The sequence below is a fragment of the Opisthocomus hoazin genome, chromosome 2 (genome assembly GCF_030867145.1).
Source record: "Opisthocomus hoazin isolate bOpiHoa1 chromosome 2, bOpiHoa1.hap1, whole genome shotgun sequence".
NCBI classification, from domain to species: domain Eukaryota; kingdom Metazoa; phylum Chordata; class Aves; order Opisthocomiformes; family Opisthocomidae; genus Opisthocomus; species Opisthocomus hoazin.
In genome coordinates this window covers 66,848,106-66,854,178 of record NC_134415.1, presented here as the reverse complement: position 1 = coordinate 66,854,178, position 6,073 = coordinate 66,848,106, and positions in this window count along the sequence as shown.

The following is a 6,073-nucleotide window of genomic DNA, read 5'->3' as shown; positions in this document are numbered from 1 at the left end:
ATTCCCCGTGTTTATCCCTTCTTCCAGCCTGGATAACTTTTTTTTTCCTTGACCCAATTTTTTTTTTTTATTAATTCAGAAGGCTCTGCATACCTTCGTTCATCTGAGGACTTACGTCAATCCTTTATCTGTGCTCAGGCTCAGCCCTGCTCTGGGGATACAGCTATGTATATCCAGCTCTGCTCCTGGGTGTACCGACTAGCCCAGCCCACAAAGGTTTAATTCAACTGAAAATCCTTTAAACTAACCAGCTCCTCAATACTGAGGCTGGCTGCTTCTTTCTAAAGATACAAAGTTGCAACGTTGCCAGAAACTTTAGTTTCCCAAGATTTTAGAGGTATCTGGATTCTGGCATCTGCAATGGGAAGGTTTCTGACATAAGTTGCACCTACATTCTGAAGCTGACTGTATTATCTGCCTCAGCTCAATAAGTGTATCCTCTAGCCTTGCTGGACAATGCCCCAACTTTGAAGACTCACCTCTTAGCTGATATAGGAGTTTATAGACACCTTTCCTGAAGCTGGACCCCAGCTGTTGGTCCTACTCAGTGAGAAAGATGCCACTTCTCCACAAGCACAGCATTTGTGGCTTGTCTGCTTTCTTCATTTCCGAATCTATACACCAGTAATTTTCTTCTGACAGCACAAAGTTCATATTCATATTACATTTAAGAGAAGCAGCTAAAGGATAATTTTAGGGGGCAAATATATAGCAGTCTTCACCATAAGTTTTATTCAGTCAGATCTTGCAATAGAAGTGACGAGTTCTATACTGCTGAATTTCCTGAGCTACACACTTCACGAAAAACGAAATGAATCTGACCTCTGGCTATTATTTGCAATGTTCCTGTACTTGTAATTGAGCCAAAGTCTTGGACAATGTTATCTGCCTAACATAGTCTTTTATTTCCTAAAATCTTTGCTACCAGGCCCACCATTTGTCACAGAGGTGTTTAAGAAGCCCCTGGAGCAGAGCTCATCTGTCCACAGCTATTGCAGTCCTTTGAGCCTCCTTTGTGAGGAACTGTACTGTTGTCTTTTGAGCACCTCTTAACACTAGGTTTTAAACTGTTAGGCTAACATTATTAATTACTTTCCTAAGATCTGACTCACAGATATTGTACATCTGGTACTGTCATTCATCACCCAAAATAGTGTAAAGATTATGAAATATTACTATTTTGATTGGTAACAAGCCAAGAGATTCATTCTATTATTCACCTTTTTAAGATGTAGTCCTCTCTATTAACAAAAGCAAAATTACTTCAGCTAGCAAAACATTCACTTGCCTTAAAATTAATCTCTTGAATTCTGCTGGTCCGTATGTTACAGGTGGAAAATACCCACTTTGATCCATGAGTTGAAGTGCAAGCTCTCAATCTGTTGCAGAAAAGCTTAAATTGGAGGCAAGTTTTTCACTGAAGTGGATAGGGAGAGCGAATAATTCTCTATACAAAAGTTGATTGCAGATCTTGGAGAGCATGTCTGAACATCACCCACCTCTGGGAATCAAAACAAGTGTATGCCTATGCTGCAGTCACTAACCTTGCTTCTCAAGAGCAAATTAGAAAGCTCCATGCTGCCTCATCTGCCCTTATCACAACAACCACTCAAGCTAGCTAACATGACTGATGAGTAGCACAACCTTGGCTGACAAACTGCTCTGATGAACTAAGCAGCATTGTTGCAGACCAACCAGACTAGTGGTATGAAAGCTTAATTTTTCCACAAAGCAATTTTTTCCTTTTATTTCAGTGCTTACTGGTTCACTTAAATTGTGCTGAGTAATTATAAAGTTCCTTTAATCCAGGCCCAGATGTTCCCTCTCTTGAATCCTGTGACACCCACCCACACATATCACGTCTTTATCCTGAGCCAGCTTCCCTTCTTACCCTAATGCTCAGCAGCTGCTGCCAGCACAGTCATTCCCCGATACCAGCGTTGAGACCACTTAGTGTGTCTCGATGACTATGGAGCAGATGTTGCCCCTTAATAAATCAGAGAGATGCCTGGAAAGACTTCCCTATACTAGGAGAAAGGACAGCCAAATGTATATGCAAATAGTATGGAAGTACATCTCTTCCCTTCATAAATAACAGATTACAGTGACCTGAGAAACTGAGTTCAATTAAGAAACATTTTCATCACTTTGCTCTGATCCTCCTGTGTTACGATCCTCCTTGGGAGTCTGCCTTCTTAACAGAGGACTGCGGTGGTATAAGCACATTATGTAAGCACTTTACAGAGGCATACACTTCTAGCCTGCTATCCGGGCTGCTATAAAGCAGCTTTCATGAAAGTCTGTTAATTGCAAGGAAAAATCAGAACGGCTTCTGCTCTCTTCTGTTAAAAAGGAAGATTTTTTAATGATGGAAAGTAGACAGGTATGCCTAAGGGAAAATCTGTCAGTTCTACTGTGTGCAGCCAGCCTTAGGGATGTACAAAAACCACAATAGCCATGAGAAATATGGGCAGGAGGGCCACTGCTGTCTAGGCTTGCAAGAAACATTACAGCCATTTTTGCACAAAGGTTTCTCTTTGTATTTCACTGCTACCTTATTTCTCAGTGGTCTACTTTCTTCTAGACAAATACTGGATAATCCACTGCTTCTCTAGCGTCATATGCAAACATCTCTGGAATCCGAGATTATTATGTTACTTGCCATAATTGCCCATCCCTTTGCTAACGACTATGGTTATGCGTGGACTAAAAAGCCTTTCATATATTTACACAATCTGCCAGGCACAGGGCAGCATTAGGCAGGATTCAAAGTCCAATTGATACTAATTCCACCCACTAGTAATTTCTGCAGCATCTGTCCTCTGAGGATCTTGCTGAGCCCCCTATGTGCTCATGCAAGGCACATGAACCCACCAAACAGAACAGCAGATTATGTCTTACTGCCCATATAGTACTCCCTGCCTAAGGAGGGCATGTTCTGCCATCTCTGAAGAACACCATAACCATCCTGACCATCGTTTTTCCCACCACACTGGCAGCCCCCAGAGCTACCAGCAAATCATGGAAGAGCGGTTGGAGCTGAGGAGAGAGTTCTCCCAATAATGAAAGAAAACACTTGGTCCACATCATTTCAGGTGAGATGTATCAAAAAATGGCTGGTTTACTAAAATGTGAATCAGATGTTGAAAACTTTGTGAACTCGCCAATTCCCAGGGGCAGAACTAAGCTTTGATCCCCAACTGCTTTGACTGCAACTGCTAGCAGGGGTCATAAGACTGTAGACTACCTTCCTAAAAACACATGTACAACATAGTCTTCTACAGCACCATTAAACTTTACACCATATATCCTTTTGATTAGTTTTGACTACTGCTGGTTTTACCTAAGTTACAGTGGGGGCATTTCTATATTGCTTATAGCTAGGCATGTCAGCTAGATTGATGAAGGAATGGCAGTTTGTTTACACAAGCCACGTCAGGATGTAGTCTAGGTATAACTTCTCAGGAACATGAAAGTAAATAATATAACTGAGAGGAAGGTTTTCAGGGCCAAAGTCTATATATACTGCATGGGATAGACAAGCGCTTCCCAGGCTCGGTCCATGTGCTCTCCCCAGCTATGTTCTATCTCTATGCTAGAAAAAGACAGTTGTGACCCGTCTCCCTTGGACCTCAGAGTCCCTCTGTGGGGCAGAAGGCAGCCAGGGCATACCCCGTGAAGCTGCTTCAGTTGGCAAAATGCACCTGTGTTGCAAATATAATTGGGAAATGCCTGGGTCCTTTCCTGGGAGCTGCCACATCTCTCCAGCTTCTTATGAAGTCATACAGAGTCAGATAAACTCTGCAGCTCTTTAGTGTTCAGCCTTTGCATTAGGGCTGACCAATCTTCAGCTTTTGTGGAAGCTATGATCCACTAGTACTGTAGCAGTCCCTTGAAACACAAGCATGTGTCTCATCAGAAGGGAAGAGATGTAAGTCCAGATGCTGGTTTTCTCATATACCACTTCATTGTGTGGCAAATGTCAGCTATAACAAATGACAGGATCTTCACATACCTGCTAAGGCAGGAGAGAGGTGGAGTATGACTGTCTGGGCGTAGGACAATGACATGTTTTATGATGGTCAGACTTCTGGTTGCATGACTAAGAAGGGCTGAGGCGTGATACTCTCCAGTATTTCCATCACCAGCTACAAGACTAGGCATTCTGCCTGACAGAACTAGTTCCTACAGCATTATTAAAGCCCAATACAGGTATACATCTTCTTCTCTTCTTTTCGTTGCACAATACTGACGTAAGCAGCAAATTTGTAATAACAGAGAAAACAGAAAACCTTTAAAAATATGCCATGGAATAGCTCTCTTAGTGAGTTTGTGAAACAAAGGTGAATGATAAAGTGTAATGCTGCAGCATTTCTCTACCCATGCACTTAAAAGCCACCTCCTGAGCACACCCTGCGAGGAGAAGCCCAGTGTTAGGGTTGCTTTTGATTCTCATTTTGAGGTTATTATTCCAAGTGCAATTCCCAGCAATGAGGTGACAGAGATATTGTTGTTTCTCTGTGGGAGACCTCACAAGTAATTGTTTTGGAATGTGTGATACTGGTCTCCTGCAAATCAAACATACTTGTAGTGTTGCTTTTAAGTTTAAGATGAGTACTAAATGACCCTGGTGAAAAGACCAGAAACATCTCAAGCCAGATTCAATTATGTCCCATTTCCTGGGACTCTCCTTTTCTCCCAGTTATACCAGTACAGAAGTGGTACTATTTCTTAGTGGAAGTACACCACAGCACTTAAAACTCCAGCTTTTCACAGTTGTCTCTGCAGGATAAAGCATTTCCACAGAGAACCAAAAAATTCTCCCTGAGCTCCCAGTTTGCCATTTCAGTGACACTGTGGTCTGGAAAATCTGAGTAAGTTGCCTGAATTTTTCAAAACATATTTTTTATACCTATGAGTGGAAGTCCCTAGCCACCAAAACCTGATTGTCTGTCAGAGTAATTGTTAATACGTGGTTATGGTGCTCACAACAGTGAGTCCCTGGGCCATGGGCCTTAGCTGTGCTGAACTGGTACTCAGCTCCTTCTCCAGGTTCCTGTTGCCTCCAGAGATAAATGCTTCATCCAGAGGACGATTCAGAGTAGGACCCTCAGCCCCTCTGACTCACACGTTCTTCCCCTCTACACTGCCCTGGTGAGGCCTCATCTGGAGTACTGTGTCCAGTTCTGGGCTCCCCAGTTCAAGAAAGATGAAGAGCTACTGGAGAGAGTCCAGCGGAGGGGTACAAGGATGATGAGGGGACTGGAACATCTCCCCTACGAGGAGAGGCTGAGGGAGCTGGGTTTGTTCAGCCTGAAGAAGAGAAGGCTGAGAGGGGACCTAATAAATGCTTATAAATATCTGAAGGGTGGGTGTCAAGAGGATGGGGCCAAGCTCTTTTCAGTGGTGCCCAGTGACAGGACAAGGGGCAATGGGCACAAACTGAGGCACAGGAAGTGCCGTCTGAACATGAGGAAGAACCCTCTGAGGGTGACGGAGCACTGGAACAGGCTGCCCAGGGAGGTTGTGGAGTCTCCTTCTCTGGAGATATTCAAGACCCGCCTGGACAAGGTCCTGTGCAGCCTTCTGTAGGTGACCCTGCTTCGGCAGGAGGGTTGGACTAGATGACCCATAGAGGTCCCTTCCAACCCCTACTACTACTATTCTGTGATTCTACCAACAATCAGAGACAGCAAGGAGATTATCCTGCCCTGGCTACAGTGAGCCTCTCCAAACACTCTGCTGAGAATCATTTTTGCTGGTCCACTGTGTGTTGAATGTCATTCAGTATTGACTTCTAAAGTCATCTAGCTTTCTGAATATGTTTTGCTAATCCTTTTGGAAGGGTTTGAAACAGCTTCTCACATTACAGCTACAGTTCTGAGTTTGGCTTCTAACCGAATTAATTTCCCTAAACACGCTTCAGTATACTCCTTCTTTATCATTATTTTATGATCAAGGATACAAATAAAATTTACAAAACTGTATCTCAGTGGAAGAAATGCTTCTGCCCTCCCTCCAGCTTTCCATGGTGGCTGACATGTATGATGTTCAACCCTGTAGCGTCTGATTT